The following is a 17,126-nucleotide window of genomic DNA, read 5'->3' as shown; positions in this document are numbered from 1 at the left end:
TGATGGTTGTTAGGAAGAAGCTGTTCCTGAACCTGGAGATGAGAGTTTTCAGACTGCTGTTCCTTCTTCGCGATAGCAGGAGTGAAATGAGAGCGTGGCCAGGGTGGTGGGGGAGGGGTGATGATGCTGGCTGCCTTTCTGAGGCATTGGCCTAGGGTGGGAGCTGGGAGGACCAAGGGAGTGCGTGACATGTGTGGGCTCATCTATCTGACCTTCAGCTGTTTAGAAGTGGTTAATACAGCTGCTCTGCACATCCGTCTGAGCCCGACGTGGCGTGATGCAAAAACCACACAAGAGAGTGGGTGGCATAGCGGTGGAGCTGCTGCCTTACAGCACCAGAGACCCCGGTTCGATCCTGACTACGGGCGCTGTCTGTACGGATTCTCCCCGTGACCTGCGTGGGGTTCCTCCAAGATCTTCGGTTTCCTCCAAAGACGTACAGGTTTGTAGGTTAATAGGCTTGGTATAAATGTAAAAATTGTCCCCAGTGTGTGTAGGGTGGTGTTAATCCGCGGGGATTGACGTTCGGCACGGACTCGGTGGGCCGAAGGGCCTGTGGCCGTGCTGCATCTCTTAACTAAACTAGAAAGTTAAGACCGGAAGATGAGTAAGCAAGGGTCTCGGGGTGAGACTGCGCACTGACCCCAGAGAGTGAACACAAGCCACTCACTCACTGATTGCTTGCAGGCTTCACCAATATAGTGGCCTATTGTTTCCTGTCTCTCCTTGCATCAAACTGTTACAGTACGAAATGGCGGCCGCATAAAATCTAAGATACTTGCAGCACAGGATGTAGCCATTCAGCCCATCATGTCCATGCTAGCAGGTGAAGCGCCAAACAAAACCAAAAAAAATCCCAAAGCCCAGCCCATGTAGAGTTGCTGCCTTACAGCGCCAGAGACCCGGGTTCGATCCTGACTACAAGTGCTGCCTGTACGGAGTTTGTACGTTCTCTCCGTGACCGCGTGGGTTTGCTCCGAGATCTCCGGTTTCCCCCCCCACACTCCAAAGACGTACAGGTTTGTAGGTCCATCGGCTTGGTGTAATTGTGAATTGGCCCTAGTGTGTGTGGTGTGCGGGGATCGCCGGTCGATTCAGACTCGGTGGACCACAGAGGGCCTGTTTCCGCTCTGTCTAAATCTAAAACCATGGATCTGTGCATTAAAGCACTTCAAGTGGTCATCCGTGTGGCTGGTTAAAGGCCGTGTCCCTGCCGGCCTCTGGGAACGGATTCAAGGCCCTCACCCCACCACACCCCGGGTGGATTCATTCTCTTCCCTCAACTCCCCTCTGATCCTCTACCAATTACACAGCTCCTGTAACTCCTTGTTATTGGAAGACAGACTCGCAACGTCACCCATTCCTTCTCTCCAGAGATGCTGCCTGTCCTCGATCAGGTACTCCAGCATTTTGTATCTATCTTTGATTTAAACCAACATCTGCAGTTCTTTCCTACACTCCATGTTAATGGTCGAGTTGCTGCCTCACAGCACCAGAGACCCGGGTTCGATCCTGACTACGGGCGCTGTCTGTACGGAGTTTGTACATTCTCTCCCCGTGACCTGCATGGGTTTTGTCCAAGATCTTTGGTTTCCTCCCACACTTCAAAGACGTGCAGGTTTGGAGGTTAATTGGTTTAGGTAAATTTGTTAACTGTCCCTAGTGTGTAGGATAGTGTTAGTATACGGGGGCTGATGGTTGCCGTGGACTCGGTGGGCCGAAGAGCCTTCTCCGCTGTATCTCTAAAGTCTAAACTACTAATGGGGCTGTCCCACTGTACGAGCTAATTCAAGAGTTCTCCCGAGTTTCCCCTGATTCGAACTCGGAGATTTACAGTAATTGCCGCTCGTAGGTACTCGGGGCTCTCGTGGCCATTTTTCAACATGTTGTAAAATCTTCACGAGTCTTCCCGAGCTTACCGCGTTTCCCGAGTACCTGCCGTTAGCGTTACGAGCCGCTAAGAGACGTCCCCGAGCTCCGACGTACCCGCTACGTACATTATACGTGCTTATCGCGAGTTTGATTTTTTTTTAAACTCGGGAGAGCTCTTGAATGAACTCGTACCGTGGGACAGGCCCTTAATAGAGCTGGTTTACTGAATTACAGACAATTTATTGCATATTATTCACTTTAGACTTTAGAGATACAGTGCAGAAACAGACCCTTCAGCCCACCAAGTTCACACGGACCCCGTACACTATCCTACACACTAGGGGCAATTTTACAATTTTACCAAAGCTAATTAACCTACAAACCTGTGTGTCTGTAGTGTGGAAGAAAACCGGAGTAAACTCACGTGGACACAGGGAGAATGTACAAACAGCACCCGTAGCCGGGATCAAACCCGGGTCTCTAACGCTGCGCCACTGTGCCGCCATTGTTGCATCCTATGTACCCGTAAAGCAGGTGCAAGCCAGGATCTCATTGTTCCTGTCCATATCCGGTTTATATGAGCATGTAAACACTCTTGAACTTGAGATAATCCACATTGTAATTGACTTGGCATGGAGACATGGGCTGGTCTAACACCTCACGTAGCTTCAGGGAGTTGAGCCAGTTCTTTGCCAATGCTGCAACCGAGGTATCTGGAGCGTGCAGCAGCGTTTAGTATTGCAGACAACTGAAGGATTGCACATAGACAATAGGTGCAGGAGTAGGCCATTCGACCCTTCGAGCCAGCACCGCCATTCTATAGGATGGTGGCTGATCATCCACAATCAGTACCCCAATCCTGCTTTCTCCCCATACCCCTTGATTCTGTAATGCCCTTGTCCCACTTAGGAAACCTGAACGGAAACCTCTGGAGACTTTGTGCCCCACCCAAGGTTTCCGTGCGGTTCCCAGAGGTTGCAGGTAGTGGAAGCAAGTAGGGAAACTGACAAAAACCTCCGGGAACTGCATGGAAAACTTGGGTGGGGTGCAAAGTCTCCAGAGGTTTCCGTTCAGGTTTCCTAAGTGGGACAGGGGCATTAGCCCTAAGAGCTAAATCTAACTCTCTCTTGAAAACATCCAGTGAATTGGCCAACACTGCCTTCTGTGGCCGGGAATTCCACTCTGGCGTAGGGGGTAGAGTTGCTGCCTTGCAGCGATTGCAACGCCGGAGGCCAGGGTTCAATCCCGACTGCAGGTGCTGGCTGTGCGGAGTTTGTACGGGATAGTGGCAGTCAGTGGATGGGACTCTCTGGTGAACTTTTGCGACTGTCGGCTATAGGAACGTGGCGACACTTGTGAACTTGCCTGGGTGATTTTACTGGGTTGTTTGCAAAACAAAGCATTTCACTGTACCTTGGCACATGTGACAATAAAGTATCGTTGGATCAATGTGTTACCCCAGCACGTGTGGGGAAGGGAACTGCAGACGCTGGTTTAAACCGAAACTTCAGTTACTCCAGCATTCCAGATCAACCCGAGGAACACCTTCAGCAACAGACTGGTTCCACCAAGATGCAGGACAGAACCCCACAGGAGATCCTTCCTCCCTGTGGTGATCAAGGGCCGTTTCCACGCATCTCCAGAGTCTAAAGGGCGCAAGACTACTAGAGGAGGCCAAAGGGTCCCTTAAAATGGAAGAAGAATGCACGAGATTGGCATGAGAGTGCAGCGACATGTTACAATGCTCGATGGCACTGATAAAAATCAAGGGACACATGTTCTGACAGCTCTGGAAATGACATATTGTAATTAGCTACAGTGGGATGAAACATAGGAGACCACAAAAACATCCAAATCATTGCCAAAGTGCATCTGAACTCCAACTCACTAAAGATTTCCATTCCTGAAGCATTTTTGAAGATATGTTCATTCAAAGGATGTGGGCTTCACAGGCGGGCGAAACCAACGTTTAATTGCCCAGTTGCCTGCTTGAATCACTAGGGTCCCTGAGATGGAAGAATGCCCCACTATGCTGTTAGTGAGAGAGTGCCAGGGTGCTGACCCACTGGCAGTGGAGAAACGGTGATGTTTCAAGTCTGGATAGTATGCAGGTTAAAACAAGGAACTGCAGATGCTGGGTTACACGAAAAGATACAACGTGCCGGAGTAACTCAGCCTAACTCAACTCAGGCAACATGTCCGGAGCAGGGTGGCATAGCGGTGGTGCTACTGCTTCACAGCGCCAGAGTCCCGGGTTCGATCCCCACTACGGGTGCTGTCTGTACGGAGTCTGTACGTTCTCCCCGTGGCCATCGTGGGTTTTCTCCGAGATCTTCGGTTTCCTCCCACACTCCAAAGACGTATGGGTTTGTAGGTTAATTGGTTTGGTATAAATGTAAATTGTCTCTAATGTGTGTGTGTGTGTGTGTGTGTGTGTGTGTGTGTGTGTGTGTGTGTGTGTGTGTGTGTGTGTGTGTGTGTGTGTGTGTGTGTGTGTGTGTTTGGAGATCGCTGGTCAGTGTGGACTCGGTGGGCCGAAGGGCCTTTTTCTGTGCTGTATCTCGAAACTAAGGTGAGAACATGGATAGGTGACGATTTGGGTCGAGACCCGATTTGGGTCAGACTGGCCTGTGAATAAATTTAACACAGGAGAGGAGGAAAGAGAAGCTTCTGGTTTGGAAACAAAGATGAAAGATGATATCGTCGTCGGAGGAGGATTAAAGCCAGCCTGGTCACGCAACACAGAACAAACAAAGGGACGTTCAAAGAGCGCAAGATTCATCTGTTGGAGATCAGCAGCGATGGGAGTATCAACCGGGAAATCACTTTTCCCAACATGAGAAATCTGGAGGCGGGAACGCTGGGACGTAAGCAGTGATGCAGAACGATCATCGAGTGTTATGGAAAATGTTCCTTGCTGATCCTGTGTCGGCAAGGCTAGGCCGTTTACATAAGCACTGTGGCTGTGTGTCAGGTTTCTGAATGGGCATCTGTTACCACAAAAGTTAGGCACAAAAAGCTGGAGTGATTCAGCGGGACAGGCAGGGGAGGGGAGGAACGGGTGACGTTTCGGGTCGAGACCCTTCCCCAGTGTTAAATCTTCGGATTAAACCAGCATCTGCAGTTCCTTCCTACCCATCTATTACCACAGTTGGAAACAAGACACACACCAGCATTGAAGTGTCGTATCCTCCATGCAATTAGCAAACCAACAGGGTATGTTCAAGAGGAATCTTTCCCATTGAGATGCCAGCGCCACATCTCCCACTCCCATACACCAGGACTATAATTAGGACTTCAATCCTTGGAGCGCAGGAGATTGAAGTGTAATCTTGTGCTTGATGGGTGAAATGATGATGGGGATAGATTGGGCGAATGCAGAGGGATGGGGAATCAAGAATCAGAGGTGGAAAATAGACGTCACCAAGTGCTGGAGTAACTCAGCATCAGGCAGCAGACTGTAGAAGGATCACAACCCGAAACGTCACCTATTAATGTTCTCCGGAGATGCTGCCTAACTAGCCGAGTTACTCCAGCACTTTGTCAGGTTTTTTTTGTAAACCAGCATCTACAGTTCCTTCTGTCTGCAAGAACGGGAGGACATAGGTATAAGGCGAGAGGGGAAAGATTTACTAGGAACTTGAAGGGCATCTTATCCCACACAGGGGGTTAGTACAGTATGTACACATATGGAACAAGTTGCCAGAGGAGGTGGTTGAGGCAGGTGGTATAACATTTAAAAAAGCACTTGAATGGGCAGAAGGGTTTCGACCCAAAATGTCACCCATCTTTATTCTCTAGAGATTCTGCCCAACCCGCTGAGTTACTCCAGCACCTTGTGTCGATCTTCTGGATAGGTACAGAGATAGGAGAGGTTTGGAGTGTCCCAAAGTGGTTGGGAGTAACTCAGCGGGTCTACACACACTGCCCTACACACACTGTGGGACAATTTGCATTTTATACTAAGCCAATAAATCTGCAAGCCTGTGCGTCTTTGGAGTGTGGGAGGAAATTGAAGATCTCGGAGAAAACCCACGCAGGACACGGGGAGAACGTACAAACTCCGTACGTTCTGTATTTCGCACCTGTAGTCGGGATCGAACCCAGGTCTCTGGCGCTGTAAGGGCTGGAAGGCGGCAACTCTGCCGCCGCGCCACAGTGCCGTGTTTGTCCACCTCCAACCCCTAATACCCCCTCGTGCTCAACCTTTCTCTGGGCTGCAGGGCTCAGCCAAATAAGCCAGAGGTCCACTTAAGGAGGACATTCCAGTGGAATCAACAAATCCCAGTGATTCATTCTGATGCACAACGACACAATCTTGCTGTCGACGGCGGCTGGACTAGCTGGGGGGTTTTATTTTAAACAGTGCCGTCTCTCTGAAATTGCCACATCAAGCCCACCAAACCACACACAGTCACATCTGGCAAACAATACCAAAATAAAAACTATCATGGGAAGATGGACTTGCAAAGGGTTTACGGTGAGCTGAAGCACCACAGTTTAGAACCCTGGCCCCCTTTGTAATGCAGGGAGATATGTATTCCTACAGCATCCGTCACATCATGGAGTCATCCAACACCTAAACAGGCCATTCGGTCCAAATTGCCCATGCTGACCAACATGCTGCATCTGCACTAGTTCCATTTGCCCGCGTTTGGCCGATATCCCACTAAGTCTTTCCCATCTTTGTACCAGTCCAAATGTCCATGTCCAAATGTACCTGAACAAGTCTGGTCCCCTCCCCCCCCTCACCTCACAAACTCTTTGAACCACTTATCCTCTGGAAGGCGACTCCGCATTGTCAAAGCTGCCACAGCCAGACACAAAAACAGTTTTTATCCACGAGTAGTTGCTCTACTCAACAGCCAAAAATCTGTAGCCTCCCTTTGATCTGGTATTTTGTTGGTTCACATGCTTGATCAATGGTGTTTTATCATGAATGTTTTATTATTATTAATGTTTAGTGTTTTCTGAGTCATTCGTAACTGTCACTGGATGTCATGTTGTTACTTGTGGGCGGAGCACCAAGGCAAATTCCTTGTATGTGAATACTTGGCCAATAAACTTACTTACTTACTTACCTTGAAACTACGCACTTTGGTTCTTGATTCCCCCAACTCTGGGTAAAAGATTGCGTGCATTCACCCTTTTATTCCCCTCATGATTTTACACAGCTCTGTAAGACTAACCCTCAGCCTCTGGTGGTCCAAGGAATAAAGTCCTAGCCGGCCAAACCCCTCCCGATTCCTCAGGATCTCGAGTCCTGGCAACATTCTCAATGTTCTACCTTGCTATGCAGCCAGGGGCAAGGAATCTGTAGTGTGCTCACTCCTAGAGTGATACAGCGTGGAAACAGGCCCTCTGACCCAACTTGCTCACACTGGCCAACGTGCCCCATCTACACTAGTTTTGCCCACATCCCTCTGAACCTCTCATAAGGGATGTGGATAGACTGGATAGACTTGGTTTATACTCTCTAGAATTAGGAGATTGAGAGGGGATCTTATAGAAACTTACAAAATTCTTAAGGGGTTGGACAGGCTAGATGCAGGAAGATTGTTCCCGATGTTGGGGAAGTCCAGGACAAGGGGTCACAGCTTAAGGATAAGGGGGAAATCCTTTAAAACCGAGATGAGAAAAACTTTTTTCACACAGAGAGTGGTGAATCTGTGGAACTCTCTGCCACAGAGGGTAGTTGAGGCCAGTTCATTGGCTATATTTAAAAGGGAGTTAGATGTGGCCCTTGTGGCTAAGGGGATCAGAGGGTATGGAGAGAAGGCAGGTACGGGATACTGAGTTGGATGATCAGCCATGATCATATTGAATGGCGGTGCAGGCTCGAAGGGCCGAATGGCCTACTCCTGCACCTAATTTCTATGTTTCTATAAGGTCATATGGTCATAAGGAATAGGAGTTACATAGAAAATAGGTGCAGGAGGAGGCCATTCGGCCCTTTGAGCCAACACCACCATTCATTGTGATCATGGCTGATCATCCCCATCAATAACCCGTGCCTGCCTTCTCCCCATATCCCTTGATTTCACTAGCCCCTAGAGGTCTATCTAACTTAAATTAGGCCATTCGGCCCATCAAGACTTCTCCACCATCCAATCATGGCTGATCTATCTCTCCCTCCTAACCCCATTCTCCTGCCTTCCCCCCCATAACCTCTGACACCTGTACTAATCAAGAATCTATCTATCTCTGCCTTAAATATATCCACTGACTCGGCCTCCACGCCTATCTGTGGCAAACTTCGACAGCCTTCAGTAGCCGACCCATGTACCTGTATGAATGTTTCATAAACGTTGCGATAGTCCCTGCCTCAACTACCCGCTCCGGCAGCTTGGTCCATACACCCACCACCTTTCTTGTAAAAAGGTTACCCCTCAGGTTCCCATTAAAACTACCCCCCACCCACCAACATTAGCCTACGTCCTTTGGTTTTCGATGATTCCTGCAAGGAATTCCTGGAAGGAAACGCGGAACCGATTTGCACTGAGTTGCGTCAACAAAGGCTGGATGTGATGATTATCCATCTGGATTGGGAAGTGACTGGAGATGATTCAGGAGTGTCCTGGAGGATCCATGACCCCACCAGCAGCCTCTTGTCCGTCTCCGGTGGAAGGGTGGGACACTTCCACTGGGCATCCGGCCTGTTGGCAGGTGATTCACTCTAGTTTATTCTAATCTTCCCCACATCTGACATTAGTGACGCAGATGCATTAAAAAAAACCACAGAGCATATACCACACAAACTGCTGGAAGAAGGTCAAAAGTGATAGGAGCAGAATTAGGCCATTTGGTCAATAGACAATAGACAATAGGTGCAGTAGGCCATTTGGCCCTTCGAGCCTATGGTCCATCAAGTCTACTCCATCATTCAATCATGGCTGATCTATCTCTCCCTCCTAACCCCATTCTCCTGCCTCCTCCCCATAACCTCTGACACCTGTACTAATCAAAAATCTATCTATCTCTGCCTTAAAAAATATCCACCGACTTGGCCTCCACAGCCTTCCGCGGCAATGAATTCCACAGATTCACCACCCTCTGACTAAAGAAATTCCTTCTCCTCCCTAAAGGAACGTCCTTTAATTCTGAGGCTGTGACCTTTAGTTCTAGACTCTCCCACTAGTGGAGACATCCTCCCCACATCCACTCTGTCCAAGGCTTTCACTATTTGTGGGTCAGGCAGCATCTGTGGAGGGAATGGACAGATGAGGTTTTGACCTCTCGTTGGACGGGTCAGTTATCTGTCCATTCACAGCTTGACTCGCTGAGTTTAGACTTTGTAGATACAGCGTGGAAACAGGCCCTTAGTTAGGCCCAACAAGGCCTTGCTGACCAGCGATCACCTGGTGCACTGGCACTATCCTACACACTAGGGACAATTTACAATTTTACAGAAGGCAAATTAACCTACAAACCTGTACGTCAAACCTGAGTGTGGGTGGAGACCAGTGCGCCCGGAGAAAACCCACGTGGTCACAGGGAGAACGTACAAACTCCGTACAGACAGCGCCCATAGTCAGAATCGAACCTGGGTCTCTGGTGCTGAAAGGCAGCTGCGGCACCATGCTGCCCTCCAGCATGTTGTGTGTTGCTCAAGACTCCAGCATCTGCAGTTCCTTGCGCCTGCACGGCTTTGAAACCAGCGTGAGAAAGCACTGAGGGGGCCAGCGGTAATTCAAGTCTTTTATTTGTTTTCCCATTAACTGTGGCCAGGACAAGCCATGTTGAATCCATTCTGTGCAGCCCCCAAATTGAACAAGCCTCAAGTATGAATGCTGACTGAGCGAATATTATAACCGTGTTCTGTGGGCGTGGTGCCAGAGTGGGAGGGGAGGGGCGAGGGACCAGTGTATATCAGGACAAGTTACCAGCACTCCCTCTCCTCAACTGCACAGGCCGTCAATAAAAGGCAGAGACTGTTATGCTGAGGGTCCTGGTTCATTCATAAACAATGATCACGCGAGTCAGGGAGACAGGATGAGGTTTGTCTCTGCTGCTGTAACGATATTCCAGCAGGCTCCAATATATTTTCGGCCCGAAACGTTGCCTATTTCCTTCGCTCCATAGATGCTGCCACACCAGCTGAGTTTCTCCAGCAATTTTGTCTACCTCCAATGTATTCAACAAGCGGGCTAAGGTTAGTGAGGGCAAGGATAACTTCAAGCAGAGTCGATCACTATCGGCACAGATGCTGCCTTACAGCGCCGGGTTCGATCCTGACTACAGGTGCTTGTCTGTACGGAGTTTGTACGTTATTCCCGCTGGAGGTTTTCTCCGGGTGCTCCAGTTCCCGTACGCGGTCCAAAGACGTACAGGTTTGTACGTTCTCACCGTGACCGCGTGAACCATGCTGGTCGGCGCAGACTCAGTGGGCCCAGGGCCCCGTTTACACGCTCTATCTCCAAACTAAACTAACCTGCTAACCAATGGCTCCAGCCACCCAGTCCCAACCCTAATATCCCATGATCCAGTGGATCTCTTCAAGGTGTTTCAGTTTCCTGCCACATAAGTTAATTGGCCATTGCAAATTGCCATTAATAGGCAGATAAATGATCGAAGCTGGGGAAGAGATGGTGGGAAAATGGGGTCAATAAAAAGTGGGATCAGGGTGCTTGATGGTCAGCATAGACTAGATGGGCCAAAGGGCCCATTTCTGTCAGGCACAACAGACACAAAGTGCTGGGGTAACTCAGCGGGTCAGGTGGCATCTCTGGAGAAAAAGGATGGGTGACGTTTCGGGTCGGGACCCTTCTTCAGACTAAGAGTAGAGGGGTGGAAACTGGAGGTCAGGCGAAAAGAAAAAAGGTCTATCTGGTATGACTCATGGGAACATAGAAAATAGGTGCAGGAGTAGGCTATTCGGCCCTTCGATCTTCGAGCCCATTCAATATGATCATGGCCGATCATCCAAAATCAGTACCCAGTTCCTGCTTTTTCTCTCATATCCCTTGATTCCATTAGCCCGAAGAGCATATCTAATGGGCCTGTCCCACAGTACGAAGTAATTCAAGAGTTCTCCCGAGTTTCCCCTGATTCGAACGCGGAGAATTACAGTAATAGCCGCTCGTAGGTACTCGGGGCTCTCGTGGACATTTTTCAACATGTTGACAAAATCTTCACGAGCTTACCGCGTTTCCCCGAGTACCTGCCGTTGGCGTTACGAGCCGCTAAGAGACGTCCCGAGCTCCGACGTACATTCTACGTACTTACGAGTTTGATTTTTTTTTAAACTCGGGAGATCTCTTGGGTAAACTCGTACAGTGGGACAGGCCCTTACTCTCGTGAAAACATCCAGTGACTTGGCCTCCACTGCCTTCTGTTTTAATAACCATCAACTGACACAGAGATAGAATGCAGTCCGACACTCCACTCAGAAGGAAAACTGCAGTTGCTGCTGCATTTATTGCATGTATCGCACTCGCAGGCAGCCAGTGTATAATCGAGTGCCAACACTACAACAGTCAACACTTGATGGATTGAAACGTACAGCTTGGATACAGGCCCCGAAACGTCACCCATCCGCATTCTCCAGAGATGCTGCCCGACCCGCCGAGTTACTCCTCCACTTTGTGTCTTTGGTTGTAAACTAGCATTTGCAGTTCCTTGTTTCTGCAGCTACTTCCCTGCTGTAATCAGACCATTAAGGCCATCGGGGGTTATGGGGAGAAGGCAGGAGAATGGGGTTGAGAGGGAAAGAGATCAACCTTGATTGAACGGCAGAGTAGCCTTGATGGGTCGAATGCTCATGTAACTTATGGACGAGATAGAGACTGGTCAGAAGCTAAGTATGATCCCGCTCACACTGCAGCCCTTAAGACTTCATTTAAACATATAATTTTGTGCTACAGTAACACGACAACACTATTTCCTGCACTCTACTATGTTCCTCTTTGTACCTGTGTATGACTTGATTATACTAAGTTATGGTCTGATTTGTAATAGAAAGGAACTGCAGATGCTGGTTTAGCCCAAAGATGGACACAAATGCTGGAGTAACTCAGCGGCTCAGGCAGCATCTCTGGAGAACATAGAAAGGTGACGATTCTAGTTGGGACCCTTCTTCAGAGTGAAGAAGGGTCCCGACCCGAAACGTCAACTATTGATTGCCTCCACAGATGCTTCATGACCCAACGAGTTACTCCAGCGTTTTTGTGTCTATGATATGATTTAATTGTGTAGCGTGCAAAGCGACATTTTCCACTCCTAATATACAATATTATGACAATAATAGACCAATCTCAAAGAGCAGCCCATTAACCATCACTTGTAGGTTCACCCATGATGAGCGTTTGTCCGCACTGGGCCTGTACTTGCTGGAGTTTAGAAAAACGAGGGGGGACCTCATTGAAACCTACAGAATAGTGAAAGTCTCGGATAGAGTGCATGTGGAGAGGATGTTTCCACTAGTGGGAGAGTTTAGGACTAGAGGTCACAGCCTCAGAATTAAAGGACATTCCTTTAGGAAGGAGATGAGGAGAAATTTCTTTAGTCAGAGGGTGGTGAATCTGTGGAATTATTTGCCACAGAAGACTGTGGAGGCCATGTCAGTGGATATTTTTAAGGCAGAGATAGATAGATTCTCGATTAGTACAGGTGTCAGAGGTTATGGGGAGAAGGCAGGAGAATGGGGTTAGGAGGGAGAGATAGATCAGCCATGATTGAATGATGGAGTAGACTTAATGGGCCGAATGGCCTAATTCTACCCCTATTCCTTAATACTTCATGACTTCCCCTAGATCAACAATTAAAAATTAAACTCACCTGCCCCTTAGATGTCCCCTACATGAACCCCAGATGCTGCTGTCTTAATGCAGGTTTACACTGAAGGTAGACTCAAAACGCTGGAGTAACTCAGTGGGACAGGCAGCATCTCTGGAGAGAAGGAATGGGAGACGTTTTAGGTCGAGACCAGAAACGTCACCCATTCTTGCTCAAGACCCTTCTTCTGAGGAAGAGTCTCGACCCGAAACATCACCCATTCCTTCTCTCCAGAGATGCTGCCTCCCCACTGAGTTACTCCAGCTTTTTGTGTCTATCTTATATACACAAAGGATAGGTGCAGACTCGATGGGCCGCATGGCCTTTTTCTGTGCAAGGAGGGGAAGGGACTGTGCCTTTAAATCCAAATTACGTCATGCACAGTTTGAAACAATATAGGCAATGAAGTTCCACATCCCATTGCCTGAAGTCCCATAACAGCACAATCACCTTCATAGCCCTTAATATTTCAGGGGGAAAAGTGCCCTTCACATTTAGAAAACTGATTTTTTTTTTTAATTGAGGCATGGGGAAATCCCACAAAGATCTAACGTGGGAATTATATTTTAAAAGACCCGATGCTCTGGGCTGTCTGTCTCTCAATCCGGAGATTCACAAATATTATGCAGATCAGACAATAGGTGTTACACACAGCATTCAGGTGCTAGAATGGATTCAGCTGGCGGCAGGCAGCTTGTTCCAATACCCTTCTTCCACTCTGCTAATCCTACCCGTGGAAATTAAATCAGTCTTCCCCTTATTCTTCCCCCCAAAGCAAGCGATTGCACCCCTCCGTTAAACTACACCCTACCTCCCCTCCCCTCCTCTCTCTCTCCCCCCTTCTCTCTCTCCTCTCTGGCCCCCTCCTTCTCTCTGCCCCCTCCTCTCTCTCTTCCCCTTCTCTCGGTCCCCCTCCTCCTCTCTCTCTCTCTCTCTCCCCCATCCTCTCCTTCTCCCCCTTCCATCGACTTTCCCTCTCCCTCTCCCTCCTCTTCCCTCTCCCTCCTCCTTTTCTCCCCTCTTCCTCTCTCTTCCCCCCTCCCCTCTCTTCCCCCCCCCCCCCCCTTCTCTCTCTCCCCTCCTCTCTCCCCCCCTCCTTCTCTCCCCTCTTCCTCTCTCTTCCCCCACTCTCTCTCCGGATCCCAGTGTAACTCCCTCGATTAAATCAGTTCTATTACAGGATTCAACCCCACCTCTGCACGCTCCTTGTATTTTTGCATTGAACTAACTGCAGGCAACTGAGGGTGGTGGTTTGAATCTTATTTCCCTTTGCAAGCGGTGGGGTGGGTGGATTAGAACAGCACCCAAATCGAACGATCCCGAATTACAGTAGCAAACAGTTCCAACAACACGAGGAGGGGAAATACAATTTAAAACAGAAGTGCTTCGGGTGCCATGATCATCAACATCAAGATGTCTGCTTATATATATATATATATTTTTTTTTTTTTTAAAGATGCAAACAAGGATTAAATTTAACAGGGAGAGAATAACAAAGAGCTTTAATATTGGGCTCCTACGTTGGTGTAGTTTTGGCCAAATCAATTATTGAGTAAACTGGTCTCGCCCATTGCTCGCTCGCTTTCATTGTCTCGAACCCAACGAAGAAATCGGCTAGAATTCACTTTAATTCAATTAAATCAACGTGCCGCGGATGGGAGGGGAGGTGGGGAGGTGGAGAGGCGAGCAGGCAGCAATCTGGAAATGCACCGTACATATAAACGCAAAAACAATGAAGATTTTCCCTGCACAAGGACTAATCCGGAATTTGCACGACTACGGACATTTAAACGCTACTCACCGTGGCCTCGTCCGAGTCCGGCTCCAATCTCTCTCCTTATTGTCAAACTTCCTTGCACAGATGTTCAGAGGGAAGCCCGGCTGCAAAATAGCGAGAGGGAGGAGAGAAAGGAAATGATATATTGGAGCGTGTCAGCTTCGCGTTGAAATTGACCAGATGGTCGGAGCTGCATCCAAATAGTCTCCAGTCTTTTAGTTTCTTCCCCCCCCCCCCTCACTCTCTCACTCTCTCACTAAAAGGGGGTAATGGGCAGAGCAGACCGGCCGCTGTTCGGGGGTCACGGCAGATAAGAAGCTTTTCTTCCAACACTCGCTCTCCTTAGAGCAACTTGTTCCATTCCCTGCGCAGCCTCTAATCCAGCCCAGAGATTGCCCGCCCCGCCACAGGCGCCGTGCAATCCGAGACACAGAGAGAGAGAGAGAGAGAGAGTAGTAAAACGCAGGCTTCACTGAATGAATGCATACACACACACTCTCACTCGCGCGCTCTCACACACAAACTCTTCTCACACAAACTCTCTGTCACACTCACACTCACACACACTCTCACTCTCACACACACACTCTGTTTCTCACACACAAACACACTCACACTCTCTCACACTCACACACAAACTCTTCTCACACAAACTCTCTGTCACACACACACACTCTCGCTCATACACTCCGTTTCTCACACACTCTCTCACACTCACACACTCTCTCTCACACACTCACACACACACTCTCACACATACACTCTGTTTCTCACACACACTCTCTCATGCTCACACACACTCTGTCTCACACATTCACACACACTGTCTCTCACACACTCAAACTCACAGTTGCTCACTCACACTCACACACACTCTCACTCACACACACTCTGTCTCACACACTCATACTCACAGTTGCTCACACACACCCACTCTCACACTCTGTCTCACTCACTCACACTGACTCTCACACTCAGTCACTCACTCTCTCTCACACACACATAGATTGCACTCCAACTATATAAACACTAATTCACAGGCTAATGTTACAACACTAGGAGAGACTCCAGGGCGTGGAAAATCGCCCAGGTTCGTTATGTTCATAAAATTCATGTTCTAGGAGCAGAATTAGGCCATTCGGCCCATCAAGTCTACTCCGCCATTCAATCATGCCTGATCTATCTCTCCCTCCTAACCCCATTCTCCTGCCTTCTCCCCATAACCCTTGACACCCGTACTAATCAAAAAGGTTTTTCCTCATCTCCATTCTATCTTTCATTCGTTTGTTCTATATCTCTCCATATTATCACTGTCTATATATTTTTCCCTCTCCCCTGACTCTCAGTCTGAGGAAGGGTCTCGACCCTAAACGTCACCTACTCCTTTTCTCCAGAGATGCTGCCTGTCCCGCTGAGTTACTCCAGTTTTTAGTGTCTGTCTTCGGTTTAAACCAGCATGGGCAGTTCCTTCCTACGCAAGATCAAATATGTAGATGAACATACAATGCTCTCCAGTGATGGATGGACACACAGTGATGTATAAGCAAGGCATGTGCAGCAAAGCCATTTCCTTTGTGCCAAGTGAAAGGAAGCATTTTTCCAAAATCATCTGATCTAGAAAGTATGCCACAAATGACGGCAAATAAAATATCGTAAATGCACACTCACCAACGTGATGACATTAATGATGTACAGGTTGCTGCATAGAATGCCAGGCTTTTAGACAATAGACAATAGGTGCAGGAGTAGGCCATTCAGCCCTTCGAGCCAGCACCGCCATTCAATGTGATCATGGTTGATCATCCCCAATCAGTACCCCCCCGTTCCTGCCTTCTCCCCATATCCCCTGACTCCGCTATTTTTAAGAGCCCTATCCAGCTCTCTCTTTAAAGTATCCAGAGAAGTATCGACCGCCCTCTGAGGCAGAGAATTCCACAGACTCACCGCTCTCTGTGAGAAAAGAAACACGGAAGGACAATTAATCTACAAACCCGCACGACTTTGGTGTGTGGGAGGAAACCGGAACACCCGGGGGAAAAAAATCACGCGGTCCACAGGGAGAGCGTGCACCCGAGGTCAGGATCGAACCCGGGACTCTGGCGCTGTGAGGCAGCAACTCTACCAGTTGTGCCGTCTTCTGGTCATTGGGCTCTGATAACTTGTAGGTACTGGTAGCATAGGTGGTGAGAGCAGGTGGTGAGAGCAGGTGTGGAGAGGGGTTGTTCTGGGCCGCTAGAACTCATTGTTGAGCCTTTCCAAGGTGTCGTGGGCCAAACTCAACGAGACATCAGTTAAGGGAGGTGCCCACTTGCTAATTATGTATGTGCTTGTTAACATGTTGATTATTGCATATGGAGCTAGTTATTGTCCTTAGCCTAAGTTTGTACAATCAGATTAGATAATACTTTGGCTTTGGGCGTGGTTTTCTTGGTTGGGTGCTTATCCTGGTGTGTTATAGCACAAGTACTCTGTGTTTTAATTGCGATTTAGAAACAAGGAACTGCAGATGCTGGTTTACCAAGGAAAAGCACAAGGTGCTGGAGGATGTCGGGGAGGACCGCATACATCACGGTGAGCCTGTCGGCAGGCCTGGCTCACCGGCCACAGAACCGCAAGAGGTCATAAAGTCATAATGGATAGGGGTAGAATGAGGCCATTTGGCCCATCGAGTCTACTCCGCCATTCAATCATGGCTGATCGATCT

The 17,126-nt window shown here is 48.7% G+C and overlaps 1 protein-coding gene across 2 annotated transcripts in view; it reads right to left on the bottom strand.

Annotated features, from left to right (window-relative positions):
- sema4c (semaphorin 4C) overlaps positions 1 to 14,818 on the bottom strand; it is a 78,498-nt gene extending 63,680 nt beyond the window's left edge. For both annotated transcript variants that reach the window (XM_033013864.1, XM_033013865.1), the window contains exon 1: positions 14,447 to 14,818. The gene's annotated coding sequence lies outside the window, so the exon portion shown is untranslated. The remainder of the gene's footprint in view (positions 1 to 14,446) is intronic.
- Between the last annotated feature and the right edge of the window lie 2,308 nt (positions 14,819 to 17,126).

The sequence above is a fragment of the Amblyraja radiata genome, chromosome 39, assembly GCF_010909765.2.
Source record: "Amblyraja radiata isolate CabotCenter1 chromosome 39, sAmbRad1.1.pri, whole genome shotgun sequence".
In the NCBI taxonomy this organism is placed as follows: Eukaryota; Metazoa; Chordata; class Chondrichthyes; order Rajiformes; family Rajidae; genus Amblyraja; species Amblyraja radiata.
Note: the sequence above shows the minus strand (reverse complement) of the source record. Positions and strands in the feature narration are given on the sequence as shown.